The sequence below is a fragment of the Mytilus californianus genome, unplaced genomic scaffold (genome assembly GCF_021869535.1).
Source record: "Mytilus californianus isolate M0D057914Y unplaced genomic scaffold, xbMytCali1.0.p SCAF_17, whole genome shotgun sequence".
NCBI lineage: Eukaryota > Metazoa > Mollusca > Bivalvia > Mytilida > Mytilidae > Mytilus > Mytilus californianus.
This window is the reverse complement of record NW_026262659.1, coordinates 6,835,546-6,861,985: the sequence shown is the minus strand read 5'-3', so window position 1 is coordinate 6,861,985 and position 26,440 is coordinate 6,835,546. Positions and strand designations below refer to the sequence as shown.

Here is a 26,440-nt window from a genome sequence, read left to right as displayed (position 1 = left end):
AAAAATAAAATCCTTTAACTGAAATAAAATGATGACGTCTTAATAAAAGAAAAAAATATTGATTTGAAATCTTTGTCTTCTTTGTTTTATTATGAAAAATAGAACTGAAAAAAATATTTCATATTCTGACTGAATAAATTGACAAAGCACAGTTTATAGTTTACTCTTTTCATGAGGTAAAGTTTTCTTTGTTATAGTTCCATTGCAATACATGAATATGCAAACGATTTGAATCTTATTCCTTTGTGGTGTTCATAATATTACATTTATATTTGTAAATTTATAAAATAAACACTTTTCCTGTTAAGTTTTAGTTTTCTTGTTTCAGCTTGCTATGAACAATTATTCAGTCCACTATATAATAGTCAAGTAAATAAATTATTTCATCCACTAGAATATTCCTACAATTCTTAGACAAAACATTTTTGCAATCTGTTCTTCAAAAATCTTCCTCCGTACATCTTTATTGGATGGAGCGATTTAAATGAGTGGACAAAGCAAGTTCATTTGGACAACAAAATACTAATATATTTTTTCATTCCTCCCTTCTTTCAATTGATAATTACGTTGTTGCTTTACATGATTAAGTTCTTGAGCATCTATGATCATGATGATATGACTCCATTTAGTTTATAGTCATTATGTTGAAATTTCCTCTTTCTTATGTAGGAAAAAAAACACATTCCATTTCAAATTAATAAAAAAGTCACACTATGTAGAAAAATATCAACTTTAAGTTTGCTGTTCAGTATTGACCTGTTGAATGATGATCATGAAAACCAAGATGTCTGACCTACAAATACACAAAACTCAAAAATTATAAATGAAGAGAAATACAGCAATAAAATGGCTATTTTATCATATTTATGTACATTTTGATAAAAATTTCATTTGAATATTTAAAATTGTAAGAACTCTTATTTCAGTGCTTTGTGTCTATGGTTTTCATATTAGTTGTTTTTTGTGCCTTGTTGCAGTCTTTTGAGTTAAGCCAATTGCAACAAATGTTTACAGTTTGTTCAAATGTTGTGCTGTTATTAAAACCACTGTCCCAGGTTAGGGGTGGGTTGGGTGCTCACTAAATGTTTATTTTATTAGTTGATATTTGCTTTGAATTAGCTGTCAGTAACTGTGAGTACGGTACTAATAGATCTGTATGTTGAGTCTTTTTTGTTAAAGGGAAAGAATAAATTTCCAGCCACATCCGGTCTGTGTTTTTGGTAGCTGTTTTTCTGCTTTGTTGCATTCTAATAATGAGTTAATAAAATTGAGAATGAAAACGGGAATGTATCAAAATAACCTGACCCAAGAGCAGAAAAAAAACCTTTTCAACTGATTTTATAGTTTTTATATTGAACTGACACTTACACCACTGTCCTTAATTAGAGGAGGATTTGGCACCAGCAAACATGTTAAACCATGCCACATTTTGTAAGTGTCTGTCCCAAGTCTTTTATTCAGTGGTTGTCAATTGTTGCTATATATCATATTTGTTTTTTGTTTATTGTTTTGTGCAAAAATAAGGCACTTAGCTTTCACCTTTGTGGTGTTTTCCCCAAGCATGTTTAGCATGGATAGACACCATGCCCTTTTTAAATGACGCCATGCCCTTATTGAATTGTTTTACATTTGTTATTTCATGGCCTTTTATGGATTACTATGCAGTATAGGGTTTGCTCATTGTCGAAGGCTGTACAGTGAACTAATTTTGTTAAATTTAATGTCATTTGATCTCTATTGGAGAAAAGTCTCATTGGCAATCGTACCGCTTCTTATTTTTATATCAACCCTGCCATATTTTGCCTGTCATTATTTACAGGTCATCATTAGCCTCTAATAAGTAATTGCATTGTTTACATCCACTTACTTGAACTCTGGTGGATAGTTTTCTCATTTATCATACCACATCTTATTTTCATAATAATCATTATTCAAGGGCAATAACTTTTATAGAAGTGGACTTACCATTTAGGCTTTGTTGACGTCTGTAAATCTATTTTTGTTGATAATTTCTTTTGTTTATAGTTTCCCTTTATCTTTAATGTTCTTGCCCTACACATAAAAGGGTAAACATTTTCATTTAATGACAATAACTACTATTACATAATGAGTAGGCAACTGACAATTTTGGATCATTTGTATCTTGTCTTGCTCATCATTTTTGCTTGATATTATCAATATTCTATGAAAATGAGGTCACAGTAATATTAAACTTGGCCGACAGACATCTTCTTATTTTTATATGACACCTTGCAGTCATTCCATACACCAACAAGTAGACATATGCTTATAATATCTGATAAAATGAATAAAATGCTCCGCTGGGTGCAGCTTGATACGACCGCAGAGGTCGAACCCTGAACAGTTGGGGCAAGTATGGACACAACATTCAAGCTTGATACAGCACTGAATTTGGATTGTGATTAAATATTTGACACAGCATAGGTTTCTGACACAGAATGAATGTGGTCTAAGAACTTAAAAAATTTTAATTTACCTATTCAAACAATATCATTATTATTTGCTTTTATATATAAATCAGAGATAACCAATTTAAAACGGAAAATTTTAAAGAAAAAAAAAGGAAAAAAAAATTCCCCCCCCCCCAATTTTTTGAACCCCCTTATGATTCATCACCCCAAACTCAATCCCAGCCTTCCCTAGGTTGGTCTCCTTCCGTAAAATATTCAGTATGCCTTCGAATATACAAATATTGTCAAGATTTTCAATAACGGCCGGGTACCAGTCTAAGCCTTCACTTTCTAGTATGGTACCTTGCAGTACAATTTCAGAGAGATCCATACACTTATACACAAGTTATTGTCTGGAACTAGAAAAATGCTTGTTTTTTTGGCCCCTTTTTGGCCCCAAATTCCTAAACGTTTAGGGCAATTAGCCCCAAACTCAAACCCAGCTTTCCCTTTGTGATATGGAACCTTGTAGTACAATTTCATAAAGATCCATACACTTACACACAAGTTATTGTCCTGAAACTAGAAAAATGCTTGTTTTTTGCCCCTTTTTGGTCCCTCATTCCTTAAATTTTGAGGCAATTACCCCTAAAATCAATCCCAGCCTTCCCTTTGTGGTATGGTACCTTGCAGTACAATTTCAGAGAGATCCATACACTTGAACACAAGTTATTTTCTGGAAACTAGAAAAATGCTTATTTTTGGCCCCTTTTTGCTAAACATTTTGGGCAATTACCCCCAAACTCAATTCCAACTTTCCCTTTGTGATATGGAACCTTGTAGTACAATTTCAGAAAGATCCATACACTTACACACAAGTTATTGTCATGAAACTAGAAAAATTCTTGTTTTTTGCCCCTTTTTTGGCCCCTTATTCCTAAAATTTTACAGCAATTACCCCCAAAATCAATCCCAGCCTTCCCTTTGTGGTATGGTACCTTGCAGTACAATTTCAGAGAGATCCTTACACTTGAACACAAGTTATTGTCTGGAAACTAGAAAAATGCTTATTTTTGGTCCCTTTTTGGTCCCCTATTCCTAAACGTTTTAGGCAATTACCCCCAAACTCAATTCCAGCTTTTCCTTTGTGATATGGAACCTTGTAGTACAATTTCAGAAAGATCCATACACTTACACACAAGTTATTGTCATGAAACTAGAAAAATGCTTGTTTTTTGCCCCTTTTTTGGCCCCTAATTCCTAATATTTTGAGGCAATTACCCCAAAAATCAATCCCAGCATTTCCTGGGTGATATGGAACCTTGTGGTACAATGTCAGAGAGATCCATACACTAACACAAAAACTAAACATTGTCCAATGTACTATGAAAATAAAGTCAAGGTAAGATGAAACTTCTCAGTCAAACATATGCACCTTACAATCATTCCATACACCAAATATAGTTGACCTATTGCTTATTTGAAAATAAGAAAATAGAAAAACTGACCAAAAAAACAAAAAAATAACATTGAGCAATGAACCATAAAAATGAGGTCAAGGTCGAATAAAACATGCCAGACTAACATGTACATCCTTAAAAATTTTCATACACCAAATATACTTGACATGTTGCATACAGTATTAGAAAAACTGGACATTTTTACCTGGGAATAGTGATGTCATGGACTAGGAAAATTAGTCTGGGGACATAAATTACTGACATCGGACTAAATATACTAGTAAATTTTGTATCCATAGACTTTTTATACTAGTTATATTTGTCTGACCAGACAATTTATCTCTTACTCTATAACATTTGGTTGAGGCAAACTTAGGTTAGAGAACGGAAACTAAAAATTTGCACTTTTTCCATTTATAAAGGGGCATAACTCTAGAACGGTTAAAGTGACACCACCAAAATTCAAACTTGATCTGTTTTTTTTGTGGTAATAAGCATTGTGTATAAGTTTTTACTTTAACATTTGGTCGAGGCAAACTCAAGTTAGAGAACGGAAACCAATTTTGGGACGTACGGACGTATGTACGTACAGACGGACAAGTGTAAAACTTAATGCCCCCACCGCTACGGCGGGGGCATAAAATAAATAAAATAGCCTTGCTAGACGTCATAATTATTTGGACTACCAAAATGTGTATAACCTAATTCTTACTTGTTTGGGGAAGAGGGGATTAACCGAACCACTATTCAATCTAAATCAGTGAACTGAATTATTGTCTTTTGCAGTAGTCCGAGTCGACATCTGTAACTAATCATGCAAATTGATAGTCAACAGTATACCTTTTTCAGAATGTCAGTTCACAAAGAATCACTGGTGATAGGGGAGTGTAACCGATAAATTGATCCTGAATCAGATAAGATTTTCCAAGGACGTATAACTAACACAATACGTCCTTGGATTTTCCCAGTAACGGAGAACCCCTTTCTTTGAGTGAATATAAATAGTGACGGGGTCTCACAAATAAATTTAAATCTGAATTACAGGCACATCGATTAGCAAGGTAAACTTACATATTAATCTCGAAGTTATTTACGGTAAAGACAGACTGTGCTCCTGAATTAAGGTATTATACATTTGTGTATTTTACTCGGGGGGGGGGGGGGGGGGGGGGGGGGGGGGGCACTTCCTATATACAAGGTGATAGGACGTGCCGCTGGAATAGGTCACTTTTTCCAGCTTGAAAATATGGGAATAGGTGGGGAAAACTATCAGAAATATATGATAAGGTCGATAAAGTTCCAATTACTTGTATATGAAAAGCCCTGTCATTTTTTCGGGTACGTCTAAACACTGCTCAGGACCTCCTGAGTGCACTCAGGACATACAAAGTGCACTCAGGACCCTTAATAGGCATCGTATTTGCACACAGGATGGCTGTATATATTCGTTACACGCTACTTATTTAAGAGTTAAATTTTGGTAGAATTTGAAATCGAACTTAGATAGATATGCCAATTCTTATAAAATAATGAGGGCACGTGTCACTGATTACACAACTACTGAGCCGTGAATTATTCAATCAACAAAATTGATTGGATTATCTTTATTGTTGTTTATGAATTGTATTGTAAGTACAGTGTTACGTTTAAAATTAATAACACGATGTTTTAAGTTTTTAGGGATTGTTTAATGTAGTTAAATTTAAATTATGCATAGTAAATTTTACGTTTATGGAGAAAAAATTAAAAAAAAAAAAACATTTCTATGGATACCTATGGATCTTCAGAACGCTGGCACTGTTGTACCATTATATTCTGCTCTACTTCATCATTGTTGTATTTAATTGTATTTAAATTATCATATTTGGGTATTATTCGATGTACTTTTTCAGTTTATTTTTCATGATGACGGCTAAATTAATTTTGTTGTGGTCTGCAGTTCATGCATAAAGGAAATAAAAAAAATCGTGTTATTTTATTCTGTAACAAGTTAGATTTTCTTTGGGATTTAAGTTCTCCAAATCAACTTAATAAACAAAAACAATATTTACTGAATATCAAATTTTATTGAATTTGTATATCTTTATTCTCAATAAACCATATACATAGGTATAGAGAAGACAATTATGTACAATATTTACAAAGACAATATTTAGATGAATTTATTTATATGATTTGCTAAGTCTAATATCTTGGCTGCGTACGTGCTGTCCTTGGTTTTTTTCTTTGGTTTAGCTTACGAGCAAGTTTCTGGGGTTTTGGCACTCCAAAATATGTGCACGAAGACTTAGTCGTGGTTTGAACGGATTTCGTGTCAATCAACAGTCCCCGAAATAGTCTTTCTCGCTGTTCTTTTGTTTTCGAAAACCAACATTGAAATGATACATCATGTTTTCTGTACGGACCGAAATGTTCGTAATTTTTTTTACAGTAAAATACCAAAATATGATAAATGGCGAGAGTTCAATATACGATAGCACTTATTTAGGACAGTAAACTGACAAAAATAAACATGGGAAGAACTGAGAAACAAAATTAAATATTTTTTTCATTTGTTTTACAATTAAAAAAATCATTTTTTTTTAATTTTTTTTAGAATCATACTACAATCTTACTTACAAAATGTTCAGAAATAATACCCAAATATGATAATTTTCAGAAAACGGAGACAAATTCATTTTTTTCAGAATTTATTTACACATTGAAAATCGTTCTTGGCTTGTATTACTGCATGGACAAGAACGATTTAAATGAGAAATAAAATCTTACTAAATGCTGATTTGTTAAACATTCGTATTACTCAGAAATAAAATTAGACATTTTCTTTTCACTGTTTTACAACAAATCGTTCTTCAGAATTTACTTTTACATTAAAACTGCTCTAGGAATCTTAATACTGGACAAGAACGAGCTCAATGTAAAACCAAATCTTACTACATGAAATTGTTTAGAAATAATCGCCACATTTTGCAATAATTTATATCTATATTTTTGAACGTTTTCAAATGAAATGAACTGAATTAAAATTTCCAAACTATATGTAGATTTCTCATATTTCTCAAATGGCTTCAATTATAACAAACAAAACGAAAAGTTTATTTTATTCTAAAACAATATATCTTCATTGTTCTTTATTTTTCAAAAGACATCTTGGTTTTGTTTGTTTGCCAAGCTTACTTGTATGAGGTAAGTACCATCACTAATCACTCCTAATCATTAAAGATCAAACGACCTAATCAACATGATAATTGATATTCAATATAATCATCGGTCATGCCTGAAATATTTCATAAAATCGGCGCGTGCCAATGAAAATTTCAATAACTTCTTAAATATTAAATTGATTTTATCAAAACAAAAATTATAAGATGGAGAATTAAATTATCTATCGAATGCATACCTTCACTACTCACCAAAACAACTATTTCATGTCCTGAGTGCACTTTGTATGTCCTGAGTGCACTCAGGAGGTCCTGAGCGGTGTTTAGACGTACCGCATTTTTTCACAGCCGAAAGTCTCGCCGTAAGTAAACATTACATACAGAATCTTGGCCTTGAATATTCCACTTTTCCAACACACCCCACGAAAACCAACCAATATGGGAAAAGGTTACAATTTTACCCACGCAATATATGAAAAGGTATACATTTTTAAGATCTAAATTATATGAATAGGGTGGGGTAACAGAACCCCAGCGACACCCCCTATCAATTAAGTATTGAAGTGCCCCTCCCCCCCCCCCCCCCCACCCCCGCAGGTATTTTACTGCTACAATATATTTGATTTGCTAATCACGCACCCGCGTTGATGAGCAGAGAACCATACTTTCAAGCCAGGGGCAGTCTATACTAAAAAGGCAGGCAAATCCTAACAGTACTGTAACTTAATGATACATGTATATCAATGTACAGCACCTCACCCATGCAGCACAGTTAGCACACTGGTGTGTGTCGGTCTTATAATATAAAACTGCGTAGGTTCATATCGTTTGATTCAACGTTTTTTCGGATATTTTTTAGGACTGTTGTCAACTTGACACTGTCAAATCCGACCTGCCACTTTGCAACCTGACCTGCAAAAACATAATTCGACTAAAAACAATGTCAGTCAAAGTTGCTTTTTGAGACTGGGCGACTGAAAAAGTTTTAAAATGTGACCTTGTGACCCTACTTGGAATTCTTCAATCATCGGCGTTCGTCGGTTTGGCTAAAAAGGGGGCATTGTTTTTTTTTTCTTGGGACAAAAAATTGTTTCTATCTTTATTAAAAAAAAATTTAAGACCAATCATAAACTTTTTTTTCAAAACTCAGTGTCGTATTTTATTGTTTTCCCAACAATTTTTAATAAAAGCTAAAAATGTTTGTTTCACTTCCCTCTGACTTCCCTCCTGATTTTGTTTCTCAAGAAACTATAGAATCAGTAAATGGATATATATATATGTCTGTGGTCACCGTCATGCAGTTAGATAAGAAATTCCAACATGCATCATCAAATAATTCATGTGTATTTGTGACATCAACATAACTGAAACATTATATTATTTCCCAGTAATTATGTAAATCATTTTGATTTACAATTATATATGTCTGGGACTTATGCATGTATATATCTCACAGGCACTTGTCTCAGAAAAAAAAATCCTATATACTTTTATTAAAAAATTTCTGAGACAAGTGCCTGTGATATAACTGTCAGTCCCAGAATAATAAATATAATTGTATCTTTATCTTTGGAAAATCCGATTATTAAATTGTTAAATTCTTTTACGTCATAATTATATCAAAGTATACTTTTTAAAGTTAAAATGAATATTCCGTTTTGATCCGAGGAAAAACTTTTTAAACTGTAATGACATGGTCAGTCAACTGATTTGTTGAATGGCTGATTACAGGTAATTAAAGCATGCAGTAATTTTCCATTACGACAGTGCGTGTACCCTGGGGTGTGTATAACGTATTAGAAATATCATAGTTTTCTAGGGAACATCCTGTCTATGTGTAATACAGATTGATGACATTACACAAATTTTTTTTCATTAAATGTAGTTAAGTATCTGTGTCCATTCCCTATTGCAACACTACAATTCTTTCAAAGAAAAAATGTTAAAATTAAAAAAATAAAAATCATCTATATAAAATAAAGAAGAAAAAAGTAGCAAATAAACTTATGTAACTACGCATTGAGTAAACATAATTTCACTTTACATGTACAAACCCTTGAGAAAACGTATATATAGATGTGTTTAAAAAGGCCAATTCCCAGTGGATTTATTTCACACTAGGACCACAGGCACTTGTCTCAGAATTTTGTTTCCTATATACCTTAATACAGGGACTTTCTATACTAACTTAGTATAGAAAGTCCCTGCTTAATATAACATTAAAAGTATATAGGAAATTTTTTTTCTGGGGCAAGTGCCTGTGACTAGGAACTAAGATAACTAGAACTAAGTTCATTGGAAAGGCTTTTTGTCTGATACATGTATACCTATAGATAATGTACATAATTAAGAACAGCTTCAAATATATGCCTATAAATTAACGGTACGTCTAAAAACCGCTTAGGATCTCCTGAGTGCAGACAGGACATAAAAAGTCACTCAGGACATGTATATATGTTTTAGTGAGCGTTGAGGGTATACATTCGATAGATAATTTAATATTTGATCTTATAATTTTGGTTTTGATAAAATCAAACCAACATTAAAGAAGTTATTTGGGATACGTCATGCATGACCGATGATCATATTCAATACCAATCATCATTTTGATTACGACGTTTGATCTTTAATAATTAGGACTGATTGGTGATGGTTATAAACACATACAAGCAAACAAACAAAAAAAAAAACCGTTTCCTTGGAAAAATTATAAAAATACATGAATATTGTTTTTACAAAAAAAGTTAAATAAATTTTTCGTTGTGTATGTAATAATTGAAGCCATTTAGAAATATAAGAAATCTTCACATAGTCGGGAAATTTTCAATTCAAGTTATTTCATTTGAAAACGTTAACAAATATAGATCTTATTCGATGTAAAATGTGGCGTCCTTGGAGATCAAAACCCCGTTTAAATAGGGTTTGTCTACTTTCGTCTATTGCCGAACATTCTATAATCAAGGATTTTTACAAATCCTTGCTATAATATAATGAATCGCGTCGCCAATATCACCACAATTACATAAAGTACAAATACAATCTTCTCCTAAATATTTGGCATCTAACAATTACAATAGGAAATTTTGAGTCGAAACTGAAGTACCAAATCTACAAAAAGAATCACTATTTTTTGTAGTAGTAGGCGTTGAAAACTAAACTGTTTATAATCTTTTTTTTCTTCTAAATTAATTGAAACTCCTGAAATAATTTAACATTATCTATAGACAGCATACATATGCAAATCTGTTTAGAAGTATGTGAGTGTATAGTAATAATTTGTTCATTAACCCCCCTTTTTCCTTCTATAAAATTACATTGTAATCGATTTTATTTCCAAATTTGTGTTTGCTAGGATTGACACTTAGAACGTACAACAAAAAGTAACAAGTAAAAAGTCACGATTCAGTTTTGGGATATTTTTTTCTTTGAATAAACTTAATTTTAAAAACGTTTCAGTATTTTTCTGAAACATTTTTAAAAGTAAACGGACTTGTAAACAAAAATTTATTTTTGAATATTAATATGAACAATGATTGTTAAGAAAACAATCTGCCAAAGTGGTTTGGTAATTAACTGAAGTCATGCTGTCAAAAATGTCTCCTTTTTATAAGTTATTGATAAAAAAACTATTTGAAGGCGAATTAATCATTTCCTCAACTAAATACATTTATCTATAAATAAAATCAATTCGTCAAGAACTTTCTCTCATATATTTAAACAATTGTAAAATAATTAATTTAAACCTTTGTCCTGCGACTTTCTGTCCGTTTACCAATACTTATTCCTTGTTAAGTTTTTTCATATCCATTTACGAATACTTATAACGTGATAAATAATTTTTCCGGATGCTTTTTATCCTTTTTTCATATCAAACAACCATGTTACCCGTAGAACGGAGTAAAGTACAAATTAAGGAATTAAGTACTTAAAATTTTCAACAACAAAATTTTACACTTTCATTTACCTGGATTTTTTTCTACGCTTCGAAGCCGCCACCCTGTATCAAACTTATCCAACACCTCGCATGGCGTATTCACGATGTGGAGGGATTGACAATATTAGCAATATACAGCAAGTAAGTAATTGGGTGTTGAATGCCAGTAGATCTGAATTTGTAAATTTTTAAATTGAATTTAACCTGTTTAGAACGTGTATTGTTGAATTGTTCAATAAAATTACACACATAATCTGGGCTGATATGCATAAAACCACTTTAAGTTCAAGGTATCAATAAAACTGGGTCTGCATGAAAAAATGACTTATCACATAATACCAGAACCTATGTTTAGCCTACTGTTACACGATAAGAAAATGTAGCTGTAGGCCAGGTTGAAAATCTTTACAAATTATTTTTTCTTTTAATTTCTGTTTGACTGTCTGGGTGCTTCTTATGTGTTTTAAATGCTATAGTCAAGTTTTATAGACTGTTGTACGTCATTTGGTCGTTTTTAAGTTTTTGCCGTGGCGTTTGTCAGTATGTCTTCGACTTATAAGTTTTATCAAGGATTTGTATAGTGAGATTGGTTTTATATAATCTGCATCTCTTGTGCTGTATTTTAAAATGTATTACAATTGCTGCATCTTTACACATTCATCAATACACCAAAAAATATGAATAAAGCTTTCGTATATATACGAATAAGGAGATGTGGTACGATTGGTAATGAAACAACTATCCGCCAGTCAGTCAATTCAAAAACCTGATATAAGCAAATGTGATTTACTTACTTACTTTAGTCAGAGAGATCTTGAATCTGAATTCAAGGATACGAAGTGGGAAGGGTTTAGAGGTGGATTAAGGTGAGGGCATGGGGGCCCGCCCCTTTTTTGGAAAAAAATTGGTTGATTATTTAGAGAATCACTGAAGCGGGCCCCCTCTTTATGCATGACAGTTAGTGCCTCCTTATGACATTTTTTGGATCCGCAACTGGTCAGGACTTCATAAAAAAATATTTAGTAAGTTTTTGTTTTGTGATAAATAATGTATTTAGACAGAAATAGGATAAAATAAACTACCGAAAGCTTAAGTCCACATAACAGGGTATGGATGGGGGTTAACAGAATAGAGAATAACGGGCAAACAATAAAGATTAAAGAATAATGAAATGCTAAAATATGAGGAAAGAGAGTAATGAGCAAAAAGTGTAAGTTTGTAGAAATATAGCAAAAAAAAAAAAAGAACACAGAAAAAGAAGACCCCCCCCCCCCCCCCCCCCCCAAGATCCTGACTTCAACTTTAACGCTGCCGGGATATTTTTTAGACAAAGTGCACGTATTAGTAGTCAGCCGAAACCACTAAGCGTTTTGCATCCATACGTTTTTTTTCCGGGATACTGACTGCATAGTAAACTATCAATGTACTAGTTAATGTTCTCGAGGGATGACCCTATTACAGAGACATATATACACATATGTGTAAATATGTCTCTGCCCTATTACGTGTCAGTAACCTCCTCGACACGGTTCATTTTTACGGCGGCTCAGTTTTGTCTTAAGAATAAACATAATTGATAAGTTTCTTTCCCCTGCATTTCTCGATCGCACTTGTAAATAGCACATTGGTCTCAAGACATTGGTTACAACACTTGCCGTCAGTACTCAAAATTGGAAAAATATTAAATAAGAAGGTATAGAAAATTAAAATAATGCACACACACTATTATCAACCACAGACATGATGTTTTTCTCAATTTGCCTGAATCGTTATTCCGCAATACAACGAGGGTGAAAACCCACCACTTTGAACACAGTCACAGGCACCGGCATGCTGTGAACTTGTAAGTTTCCCAAATGAGTAACCATCCATTACTTTTCTAGTGTAAAGTTTTATTTAATATACATTTGATTTGGAATGGCATATCAGAGAGATATATAAACATATATCATAGGCTGATCCGAGGGGGGGGGGGCTTTCTTGGGAAAAATTTGGTTGATTATATAGGGATCACTGAAGCATGACTGGAGCCGGCCCTCCCTTATGAAAAGTTCTGGATCTGCCACTGTATATTCATAAAATAAACCAACAAATTATCCAAAAGATGAATAATAATTAATACTTACGTCTATGGTTGATTATAAGTATACTTAATGAGTCGGTTTTACAAAAAAAAAAACTTACAATTTATCGTAAGAATACTGTATTGTACATGACTTAATTACTATCAATATTATTTGTAAGTTTTTTTGTGAAACTGACTGCTGAATTGTTTTTCCATGCTTATGGTACATCTAAGTCGTATGCTTTTTTTAAAACCACCTCCAGGGTATATTGTCTGCTCGCCCATAGAATCTGTTTGTAGATATAGGAAGATGTGGTATGAGTGCCAATGAGACAACTCTCCATCCAAGTCACACAATTTATAAAAGTAAACCATTATAGGTCAAGGTATGGTCTTCAACACAGAGCCTAGTTTTTATCAAAAATGAAATATATTGATATAATAGTATACAGGTTAAATAATTTATTCATGATATATTTTTAAGTGACTGACTAGAATTATCATGATTATTGAGGAATTTAAACCATTCCTATTTTTAAAAAGGGACAAAAATAAAATTTATATATAATAACAGGGTGATACAAATGAGAAAAACTCAAGAAATTGTTTTCAATTAAGATAAATACATGGTTTTCAGTTGTTTTTTAAAGCAGAGGCAGATTTAGTTTAAAGTTGGATAAAATTGTTTGTACCAACAAAAATAAATACACAAAGTTAATCCAGAATTATGTGTTTATCGTTTTTTTTTATGTTTAGGTTGCCAGCAAGATGAAAAGAACAATGCAGTTCAAAAGTCAAAATGTGGATAAGCTGCGGTACAAGGTCCTACTTTTGCAGATTTTCATATTTTGCATGAATGAATTTGAAGTTTATATCATGGAGGGCAGAGAAAGAAAAGAAACACTTCAGTTTTCCTGCTTCTGAAGGATAAATGTAAACATCTTGTTTGGTAAGTTTTATGCTCTGTTATGATAGTGTTTGTGCATCCATCTGTCTTTTTCTAAATTGTATTCACTTAAAGTTTTTAGCTCACCTGGCCCAAAGGGCCAAGTGAGCTTTTCTCATCACTTGGCGTCCGTCGTCGTCGTCCGTCGGCGTTAACTTTTACAAAAATCTTCTCCTCTGAAACTACTGGGCCAAATTTGACCAAACTTGGCCACAATCATTATTAGGGTATCTAGTTTACAAAATATGTCCGGTGACCCGGCCAACCAACCAAGATGGCCACCATGGCTAAAAATAGAACATAGGGGTAAAATGTAGATTTTGGCTTATATCTCTGAAACCAAAGCATTTAGAGTAAATCTGACAAAGTAAAATTGTTTATCAGGTCAAGATCTATCTACTCTGAAATTTTCAGATGAATCAGACAACCCGTTGTTGGGTTGCTGCCCATGAATTGGTAATTTTAAGGAAATTTTGCCGTTTTTATACGACCGCAAAAAAATTTTTGTGGTCGTATATTGGTATGACGTTGGCGTCGTCGTCGTCCGGCGTCGTCGTCGTCGTCCGGCGTCGTCCGAAGACACATTGGTTTTCGCACTCTAACTTTAGTTTAAGTGAATGGATCTTTATGAAATTTTACCACAAGGTTCAATACCACAAAAGGAAGGTTGGGATTGATTTTGGGGGTTATGGTAATAACAGTAAAGGAATTAGGGGCCAAAAAGGGGCCAAAAATAAGCATTTTTGTAACTTCCAGACATAACTTGTGTGTTAGTGTATGGATATCTCTGACATTGTACCACAAGGTTCCATATCACTAAAGGAATGCTGGGATTGATTTTGGGGGTAATTGCCTCCAAATTGTAGGAATTAGGGGCCAAAAAAGGGGCAAAAAACAAGCATTTTTCTAGTTTCATGACAATAACTTGTGTGTAAGTGTATGGATCTTTCTGAAATTGTACTACAAGGTTCCATATCACAAAGGGAAAGCTGGAATTGAGTTTGGGGGTAATTGCCCAAAACGTTTAGGAATAAGGGGCCAAAAAGGGGCCAAAAAACACATTTTTTTCTAGTTTCCAGACAATAACTTGTGTTCAAGTGTATGGATCTCTCTGAAATTGTACTGCAAGGTACCATACCACAAAGGGAAGGCTGGGATTGAGTTTGGGGGTGATGAATCATAATGGGGGTTCAAAAAATTTTGGGGGGGGATTTATTTTTTTTTCCTTTTTTTTCTTTTTTTCCTTTTTTGTTTCTTTTAAAATTTTCCATTTTAAGTTGGTTATTTCTGATTTATATTTAAAATCAAATAATAATGATATGGTAGGAGATACACACCAAACAGGATGTGTAAATTATTATATAATAAGTATTGTGCAATAGCAAGAAATTTTCAATTGCACAGTATTGCACAATAGCAAGAAATCTTCAATTGCACAGTATTGCACAATAGCAAGAAATCTTCAATTGCACAGTATTGCGCAATAGCAAGAAATATCCAATAGCACAATATTGCGCAATAGCAAGAAATTGTCAATTGTACAGTATTGCGCAATAGCAAGAAATATTTAATAGCACAGGATTGTGCAAAAGAAGATACTTCCTATAAATTGCTTATTTCTTGACCAATTTCAATGGGGTTTTATTCTTGATTTCATGGGGTTCTTTAATATGCTGAATCTAACCGTGTATTTAGTTTTTGGATTTTGGGCCCCGTTTTTAAATTGGTCCACATTGAGGTCCAAAGGGTCCAAAATTAAACTTTGTTTGATTTCATCAAAAATTGAATTATTGGGGTTCTTTGATATGCCGAATCTAACTGTGTATTTAGATTCTTAAATTTTGGTTCCATTTTCAAATTGGTCTACATTAAGGTCCAAAGGGTCCAAAATTAAACTTAGTTTGATTTTAACAAAAATTGAATTCTTAGGGTTCTTTGATATGCTGAATCTAAACATGTATTTAGATTTTTGATTATGGGCCCAGTTTTCAAGTTGGTCCAAATCGGGGTCCAAAATTAAACTTTGTTTGATTTCAACAAAAATTGAATATATGGGGTTCTTTGATATGCTGAATCTAACCATGTATTTAGATTTTTGATTTTTGGGCCCCGTTATCAACTTTGTCCACATTGAGGTCAAAAGGGTCCAAAATTAAACTTCGTTTGATTTCATCAAAAATTGAATTATTGGGGTTCTTTGATATGCCGAATCTAACCGTGTATTTAGATTCTTAAATTTTGGTTCCGTTTTCAAATTGGTCTACATTAAGGTCCAAAGGGTCCAAAATTAAACTTAGTTTGATTTTAACAAAAATTGAATTCTTAGGGTTCTTTGATATGCTGAATCTAAACATGTATTTAGATTTTTGATTATGGGCCCAGTTTTCAAGTTGGTCCAAATCGGGGTCCAAAATTAAACTTTGTTTGATTTCAACAAAAATTGAATATATGGGGTTCTTTGATATGCTGAATCTAACCATGTATTTTGATTTTTGATTTTTGGGCCCCGTTATCAACTTTGTCCACATTGAGGTCAAAAGGGTCCAAAATTAAACTTTGTTTGATTTCATCAAAAATTGAATTCTTGGGGTTCTTTGATATGCTGAATCTAACCATGTATTTAGATTTTGGATATTGGACCATAATAGGTGAATGTCCAATTTAAAATTTTTAAGTTCTTAGACCACATTCAATCTGTGTTAGAAACCTATGCTGTGTCAAATATTTAATCACAATCCAAATCCAAAGCTGTATCAAGCTTGAATGTTGTGTCCATACTTCCCCCAACTGTTCAGGGTTCGACCTCTGCGGTCGTATCAAGCTGCGCCCTGCGGAGCATTTTATTGGTTATTATCTTGAATATTATTATAGATAGAGATAAACTGTAAACAGCAATAATGTTCAGCAAAGTAAGATCTACAAATAAGTCAACTTGACCAAAATGGTCAGTTGACCCCTTAAGGAGTAATTGCCCTTTGTAGTCAATTTTTAACCATTTTTCGTAAATTTTTGTAATCTTTTACAAAAATCTTCTCCTCTGAAACTTCTAAGACAAATTTAACCAAACTTGTCCACAATCATCATTAGGGTATTTAGTTTTAAAAATGTGTCCGATGACCCCGCCCGTGAACCAAGATGGCCGACATGGCTAAAAAATAGTACATAGGGTAAAATGCAGTTTTTGGCTCATATCTCTGAAACCAAAGCATTTAGAGCAAATCTGATGAGGATAAAATTGTTCATTAGGTCAAGATCTATCTGCCCTCAAATTTTCAGACCAATCAGGCAACACGTTGTTGGGTTGCTGCCCCTGAATTGGTAATTTTAAGAAAATTTTGCAGCTTTTGGTTATTATCTTGAATATTATTATAGATAGAGATAAACTGTAAACAGCAATAATGTACAGCAAAGTTAGATCTACAAATAAGTCAACATGACCAAAATTGTCAATTGACCCCTTAAGGAGTTATTGCCCTTTATAGTCAATTTTTTACAATTTTCATAAATTTTGTAAATTTTTGTAAATTTTTACAAAATATTTTCCACTGTAACTACCGGGCCAAGTTCATTAAAGATAGAGATAATAGTAAGGAGCAAGAATGTTCAGTAAAGTAAGATCTACAAACACATCATCACCAAAACACAATTTTGTCATGAATCCATCTGTGTTCTTTGTGTAATATGCACATAGACCAAGGTGAGCGACACAGGCTCTTTAGAGCCTTAGTTGGTTACAGTTCACCATGAACTTCAGTTAGTAACTTGTGGTTTTACATGTATATACTCAAAATTTAGTACTTTAAAATGTTCATGTATTTTTGTCGAGCCTGCAACTTTTGTCGCAGAAAGCTCGACATACGGATAGTGATCCGGTGGCGGCTACGGCGTTGACGTTAGCACGGGGGGGGGGGTATCTTCCTATATTAAGGTATATACATATGTGCCGCTGGAAGGGTCCCTTTTTTGATGCATCAAATATATCAATGGGGTGCAATTTTACCGATGAAATATATCAATGGGTCATTATTTTTCAGTTTGTTGTGCAATGATCTTCACTTAATGGGTTATGATTTCGCTGTGAAATATATGTATAGGTAGGGATTTCACAATTATTCAATATATGAATGGGGGGTGTTTTTTAAATTTCAGCTGCACAACTGTACCCAAAATCCCATATTGAGACCCCCCCCCGTGGGCGTTAGCTAACTTCCTAAAAGCTTTATATTTTAGAAGGTGGAAGACCTGGATGCTTCATACTTTGTATATAGATGCCTCATGGTACTAATTCTGTTTTAAACATGTCCATTGTCCTTGACCTCATTTTCATGGTTCAGTGACTACTTGAAAAAAAAGTTCAGATTTTTTGTAATGTTAATTTCTCTCATATTATGAGTAAAAGGATAACTATATTTGGTATGTGCGCACCTTGCAAGGTCCTCATGCTCGTCAGAGAGTGTTCATTTGACCTAGACCTCATTTCATAGATCAGTGAACAAGAACTTAGTCTTAGATGCATGATTTTTTTTATTAGTTGTTAGTGGCTTTGTACTAGCTGTCAGTAACTGCGAGTACTCTCAGATCTGTACTTAGTGTCTTTTTGTTGTTCGGATGTACAAGTACCCGGCCATGTCCACTTGTATTTGTATTTTTATCCATCTGATGAGTTAAGCCTCTTTCAACTGATTTTTATACAACCGCAAAAAAATTTTGCGGTTGTATATTGGTATGACGTTGGCGTTGTCGTCGTCCGAAGACACATTGGTTTTCGCACTCTAACTTTAGTTTAAGTGAATGGATCACTATGAAATTTTACCATAAGGTTCAATACCACAAAAAAAAGGTTGGGATCGATTTTGGGGGTTATGGTACCAACAGTTAAGGAATTAGGGGCCAAAAATAAGCATTTTTGTAACTTCCAGACATAACTTGTGTGTAAGTGTATGGATCTCTCTGACATTGTACCACAAGGTTCCATATCACAAAGGGAATGCTGGGATTGATTTTGGGGGGTAATTGCCTCAAAATTTTAGGAATTAGGGGCCAAAAAAGGGGCAAAAAACAAGCATTTTTCTAGTTTCATGACAACGAATAACTTGTGTGTAAGTGTATGGATCTTTCTGAAATTGTACTACATGGTTCCATATCACAAAGAGAAAGCTGGAATTGAGTTTGGGGGTAATTGCCCAAAACGTTTAGGAAAAAGGGGCCAAAAATAAGCATTTTTCTAGTTTCCAGACAATAACTTTGTGTTCAAGTGTATGGATCTCTCTGAAATTGTACTACAAGGTACCATACCACTAAGGGAAGGCTGGAATTGATTTTGGGGGTAATTGCCTCAAAATTTTACAAATTAGGGGCAAAAAACAAGCATTTTTCTAGTTTCAGGACAATAACTTGTGTTTAAGTGTATGGATTTTTATGAAATTGTACTACAAGGTTCCATATCACAAAGGGAAAGCTGGGTTTGAGTTTGGGGGTAATTGCCTCAAAATTTTACAAGTTAGGGGCAAAAAACAAGCATTTTTCTAGTTTCCAGACAATAACTTGTGTTCAAGTGTATGAATCTCTATTAAATTGTACTGCAAGGTACCATACCACAAAGGGAAGGCTGTTATTGAGTTTTGGGGTGATGAATCATAAGGGGGTTCAAAAAATTTTGGGGGGGGGATTTTTTTTTCCTTTTCTTTTCTTTAAAATTTCCATTTTAAATTGGTTATTTCTGATTTATATATAAAAGCAAATAATAATGATATGGTTTGAATAGGTAAATTAAAATTTTTTAAGTTCTTTGACCACATTCATTCTGTGTCAGAAACCTATGCTATGTTAAATATTTAATTACAATCCAAATTCAGAGCTGTATCAAGCTTGAATGTTGTGTCCATACTTGCCCCAACTGTTCAGGGTTCGACCTCTGCGGTGGTATCAAGCTGCGCCCCAGCGGAGCATTTTATTATTGTTCGTTCTTATGTTGTACTGTTACACCACTGTCCCAGGTTAGGGGGAGGGTTTGGATCCCGCTAACATGTTTAACCCCCCCACATTCTGTATGTATGTGCCTGTCCCAAGTCAGGAGCCTGTAATTCAGTGGTTGTCGTTTGTTTATGTGTTACATATTTGTTTTTCGTTCAATTTTTGTACATAAATTAGGCCGTTAGTTTTTCGTTTGAATTGTTTTACATTGTCATTTCGGGGCCTTTTATAGCTGACTGTGCGGTATGTGCTTTGCTCATTGTTGAAGGCCGTACGGTGACCTATAGTTGTTAATTTCTGTGTCATTTGGTCTCTTGTGGAGAGTTGTTGTCTCATTGGCAATCATACCACATCTTCTTTTTTATATTTAAGGTTAATTTTTGGTGGTCAAGTCCATATCTCAGATACTATAAGTAATAGGTCTAGTATATTCGGTGTATGGAAGGACTGTAAGGTGTACATGACCAACTGGCAGGTGTCATCTGACCTTGACCTCATTTTCATGGTTCAGTGGTTATAGTTAAGTTTTTGTGTTTTGGTCTGTTTTTTCTTATACTGTATGCAATAGGTCTACTATATTTGGTGTATGGAGTGATTGTAAGGTGTACATGTCTAGCTGGCAGGTGTCATCTGACCATGACCTCATTTTCATGGTTCAGTAGTCAAAGTTAAATTTTTGAGTTTTGGTCTTTTTTTCTAATACTAAATGCTATAGGTCAACTATATTTGGTGTATGGAAACATTTTATGATGTACATGTCAGTCCTGCAGGTTTAATTTGACCTTGACCTTATTTTCACGGTTCATTGCTCAGTGTTAAGTTTTTGTGTTTTGGTCTGTTTTTCTTAATCTATAAGCAATAGGTCAACTATATGTGTTGTATGGAAGGATTGTAAGCTGTACATGTCTGCCTGGCATGGTTCATCTGATCTTCACCTCATTTCCATGGTTCATTGGTCAATGTTTAGTTTTCTTGGTTAAGTCTGCTTCTTAGAAACAATAAGCAATACCGGTAGGTCAACTGTATTTAGTAATTTGAATGATTGTAAGGTGTACATATATTTCTTGTCAGGTTTATATGACCTTGAATTCATTTTCTTGGATCATGTTGAGTTTATGTGATAGTTGTAGTAAAGCTTTATATTTAGGACTATCAACATGATATCAATGATTAGTAAAGAAGGCGCAATATTTCAGCATGTGCACTCTTGTGTATACATTAAACACCACATTTACTGTTTTTACCCTGATTTTATGGATCACTGAACATAGAAATGTCATAATGTGAAATTATAGTACATTCTTAGGTTAAAGTTTTAGGTTAAGGTACATAGCTTACCATGAAGTTGAATTTCATACACATGTTCATTATGTGGTGAATTTTTAAATTCAGTGCCAAACTAAGATTTTGAGCCTGATTACATGATTGACTAGACATTGACACATGCTAGTGTTTGCCAGGCATTGTGTCCTGTACTAGGAATTTGTCCTGTACTAAGAACTTTAATAGTACTCGCTGAGTATGGAGTTTTTGTGAAAGTTTAATATTAGTGCGATTTTTGCATGACATCCTGTCATTGACAACTGCTTGTCTTAAAATTAACATCTGACACATTGGTGTTTTGTGAATTTGGAAATAAGTTATTTGATAGAATAATAATGTTTTGAGATTATCAAAATAAAATATATTCCATTTTTACTACATTGTGTATTAATGATTAAGTATATAAAAAAGAAGATTTAGGATATATGTATAACCATATATAAAAATGAGACAGCAACCAAACAACACAAAAATAAGAAAAAAAAAACAATATAATTTTTTGTATCAATGTTATAATTTCCAACATGTCCAAAGAGTTCAATGTATTTTCTATTTGAAATAAAACACAGAACTTCAGAAGCTTAAAGAAGTGCTGTTTCTATAAACGTATTTACACTTTTGGTAATTAGCTAAATTTTGCCTCCGAAAGACCTTAGATCTTACCCGAATCACCTTTTGACGTCAGGCAACAATCACTTTTTAATTGTGACGTCAAATGTTTTGAATTATGATGTCAAAGTTTACGGGAACCTGTGTGATTTTACGTAATGGCGGACAAATTTGCATACAAGTGTAAATACGTCTATTGTTGGCTTTCTGTATAATATATTGCAAATTCTTGTGAAAAATGGAATTTTATTGTAATTGCCTAAAGTTTTAACATTGATCTATATATATATATAACTGGGGAAAATACCCAAATGTTATAAAGAAGAATACATAAATTGATTGTTATATAATGATAATTTAATTTTGGATGTAACGCGTCTTCTGATTGGCTGACGTTGTTTTGTTTATCAGCTCATAGACATAATTTTGTCATGTGACCGTGACATCATCAACTTTTTTTCGCGGTTTACTCGGGCGGTTTAAAATGAAATTTAGAATTAAATTATAAGAAATTACTGTAATATTTTTTCTGTCTATTCGAAAAAACATAAAAAATGTGATGCACACTTTAAAATTACCCGCTACGCTGGTTATTCAGTGTGCACCACATTTTTGATGTTATTTCTTCATAGAAAAAAAAATATTACAGTCATTCCTTAATTAGAATAGGAAAATGTGGTATATTGCTTATTTGACAACTCTCCATCAGAGACCAAAGGATGTAGGAGGTTAGCAACTGATGACACTGGACAACCTTCAACAATCAGTAAAATCCATACCGCATAGCTATTTTTATTGAAAATTATATGTTCTTGCTACATGTATGCAAACAATTTTTTATTATCCATAACTTCGGATTTTATTGGTTCTTTTTCAGAAGGATTGAAATTCATCACTGAGAATAAAAGGAGAAAACACAGAAACAAGACCAAAATAAATTCAAAGACAAAAGTCAGATCAGTTATTATTTTCATCACTCAGCCAATGAATTGAAGTTCTATTAAATATCTAAAGATATTAAAACCACAATAATGACAATGTTCTGTGCTGAATGGCAAAAAAGTGGACTATACATTACGATCACACAATGCTGGATGATAAGAAACTATTAATTTTTTGGGTGGAGGGATATCCTGAAAAAAATAGATTTATGTAAAAAGCTACTAGTATGTTAAGCCTATTAATAGAGTTTTCATTGATTTCAAATGGGAAAAAATTGTGTTTCAAAAAAGTATTCTAGAATTCATAAATAAACATATATTGATACTTACATTATCTGCTTTGTTGTTTAAAAGTTTAGTATTAAACAGTTATAGAACAATATAATTGCATTAACATTTCCAAGGAAAAAAAAGATATTCAACTAAAAAGATTCATCTTAAAACAATTTACTACCAAACAGAATTCATTGTAACATACACATTTATTTACTGTATATTTATAATTTGAATCATAGGATTTTATTTTGTCCCATGGGATATTAAAAATCCCATGGGATAATTATAGTCCCATGGGATTTTTTTTTGTCCCATGGGACAACAAATATCCCATGGGACTACAATTATCCCATGGGACCCAAAAAAATCCTATGGGATTTAACCAAAATCCCATGGGATAATGGTCAATCCCATGGGATTTGCCCTATCCCATGGGATATTGAAAATCCCATGTTTTTCTAAATCAAATTACAAAATAGATATATTAATAACAGCAGAAAAGCAATGAATTTATTGAATCCCATGTAATTCCGCACATTTTGGTTATATACACGACACTGTAGCTCTAAGGAGAGGCGGCGGCGGATTTGCAAATGAGTGTTTTGCAAATTAAAAGTGTCCAGTGTTTAAAGTTAACTTAGACTTAAGCTTAGGGAACTGAAACCTTAGTTTCGGAATAACTGGAGAAAGTGTATGGATTAGCATGATAATTATTTCTGTACTGTTATAGAATTTGTCAGTTCACAAGTACTTGATACTACAAATACGATATAGTCTTCACAAACAACAAACTGTTTACACTACTGATCTCAAATGTCACATAAACCATGTTTACAAGAATACTAATTAGATATATGAGGTTTATTATCAATTAATATGCAATACTACGTATCAAAGTTAATCTATTATTTTTTCCCCGTAAATAATCATCAGGATTATCATACTTCAAAGTAAAGGAAACAGCAAAACTTAAACAAGAACAAGAAGGATTCTGTGCAATAGAAAAAAAAATGAGATAAATTAGTCGACGCAACATACTGCTTCAGCGATAAGCTTATTTTTAAAACATTATTCGGAACGCCCCGTTCGGGAAAGCCCCAGGAAGTTAAGTTACATTGCACAGGGAGCTTAAAAAATCTCCAGAAGGTGCAGACAAATTCCAAGGAGGGGGGGTTCGGCAGAGTTCTGAAAGTAATTACTCCTACAGAGGGAAGTTTTACAAAGTAAACACACATCCAAAAGGGAGTTTAGGAAAGCCTCGGAAGGTAAATATACATCAAAAGGGGAGTTTATGAACATTTTAGAAAATAAACACACTGCTAAAAGTAAGTTTCGGAAGTCTTTAAAAAATAAGACACACACCCGAAGGGAAGTTTCGGAAGACGTTTGAAAGTAAACACACATTCAATAGGAATTTCGGAAGGTTTTAAAAAGTAAATCCACATGCAAAAAGGAATTCAAAGAGACTTTTTCAAACTAAACACAGATCCGGAAGAAATTTGGAAGGTTTTACAAAAAATAACTTGCTTTCAAAAGGAAATTTAGGACGACTTATAATGAAAGCACATGGGAGTTTACGAACACTTCAGAAAAAAAGTATAAAAGTAAAATCATAAGAATGTATTGATCTCTTATTAAGGTTTGTCACATTTTTGTTGTTTACGGATAACATCATAAGTGTGACTGAATCTACATGGTACGATAAACAATAAACTTCACAACAATATATATAGGTCAACTAGATTAGAATAAATGTAAAAGGAAAACACTTGTACAAAATCTTAATATAATAATTGTCAGTACTATGTATCGTTTATCACAAACTATAGTGTATTAACATATATATCATCGTCGAGGTGATAGGTATTTCTAATACTCTTTAATACTTCTGCCAATCCAATGTATCCAAAAGAAAAAAAAATAAATAATGTTCATCATGTTGTAGCCGGGGACTAAATCAGATTGATAGAAGGACATTCGTTAAAAATGTTAATAATTGCTATTTTCTTATTAAGGAAAAGTTAAAAAAAAGAGAGCAGATAAACTGCTTTTATTTATTATAAACAGCTTTTAAGAAAGGGATCAGGTAATAATGCCCTATAACTCGTTATTTGTCTGTTTAATTCATGTTCATGCCAACTTGTTTTTCCATATATTTTTATATACAACGTCGTTGAGAATATTAGATTTTTACACTTTAATTAGAACATACATAGTTACTGGATAGGTGATTATGTTTATTACTCATAACTACATCAAAAGATGTAAATAAGTCACCAATCAAACATACATGTTTACAGTACGGAAGGATGTTAGACGTGAAAAAAAAAAAAAACTGTTCCAACTGATATTTACGAATTGTTCTAAGGTTGTGTTTTTACATAACGGTCCGTGGTTAGAAGAAATAGCGTATGCAATCAACTGATTTTGATTGTTGGTCGAGAGAATTTTTTTTTAAATTCCCTCGCGCTTTGCTCATTGAAATTTAAAGTAAAAGTTGTCATTAATGAGATCCTTTGTACAATATAGAAATAAGGAGATGTGGTATATATAATAAAAAATTGCGTGCTCTCAATTTCTTGATGTTTTCTTCTTTAAAGCATTTACTATTATAGAATAATCAAATATGATATTGAAAAATTAATTATAAATAAATGAACTAAGATATAAAGGAGCCCGGTGGGGGACCTATACTGAAATGTACATATACAGTGTGATACTGTGTGTACAATTTGTTGACAAAATGCGATACTTTGTACTTCTTTTTTCTTAGTTTATGTCCCCAATGACGCTCCGTAATAACTCTTAATACATGCATTCTTACATGAAAAGAAAACACTTAACTGTCTTGGAAAACATTACTTTAATATAAAAATAAGAAGATGTGGTATGATTGCCAATGAAACAAATCTCCACAAGAGACCAAATGACACAGAAATTAACAACTATAGGTCACAGTACGGCCTTCAACAATGAGAAAAACCCCATACGGCATAGTCAGCTATAAAAGGCCCCGAAATGACAAATGTAAAACAATTCAAACGAGAAAAACTAAGCAACTTCAATGAACGGACATTTAGACCACAAGGAAACGCTCAAGTTCAAAATGAAAAGTGACATCTATGACGGCCTCAGACTGGTTGTAATAAGTTCTGTATTTTTTTTCTTATTCTTAAAGTCATTTTCCCCTACTCGATTTTTTTTTGCCCATTATTCTCTATTCGATATATTTAAGCACATCATTTTTTTTATTGTTATTTCTTTATTATTATTTCTATCTAAATATTTTTGCCCCTTTAAAATTGTTCTCTATTCTGTGAACCACTTCACGACTTTCATAT

The 26,440-nt window shown here is 33.0% G+C and overlaps 2 long non-coding RNA genes across 2 annotated transcripts; one reads left to right on the top strand and one right to left on the bottom strand.

Annotated features, from left to right (window-relative positions):
• Window positions 1-68: 68 nt before the first annotated feature.
• LOC127726309 (uncharacterized) lies at window positions 69-4,879 on the bottom strand. The gene is made up of 3 exons (XR_007993492.1): window positions 4,712-4,879; window positions 1,966-2,052; window positions 69-793 (listed from the first exon to the last, which is right to left on the bottom strand). It is a non-coding gene; the product is annotated as an uncharacterized LOC127726309 (long non-coding RNA).
• A 6,880-nt stretch (window positions 4,880-11,759) lies between these two features.
• LOC127726310 (uncharacterized) lies at window positions 11,760-23,154 on the top strand. Its single transcript, XR_007993493.1, has 3 exons — window positions 11,760-12,659; window positions 13,788-13,980; window positions 22,760-23,154. It is a non-coding gene; the product is annotated as an uncharacterized LOC127726310 (long non-coding RNA).
• Window positions 23,155-26,440: the final 3,286 nt, after the last annotated feature.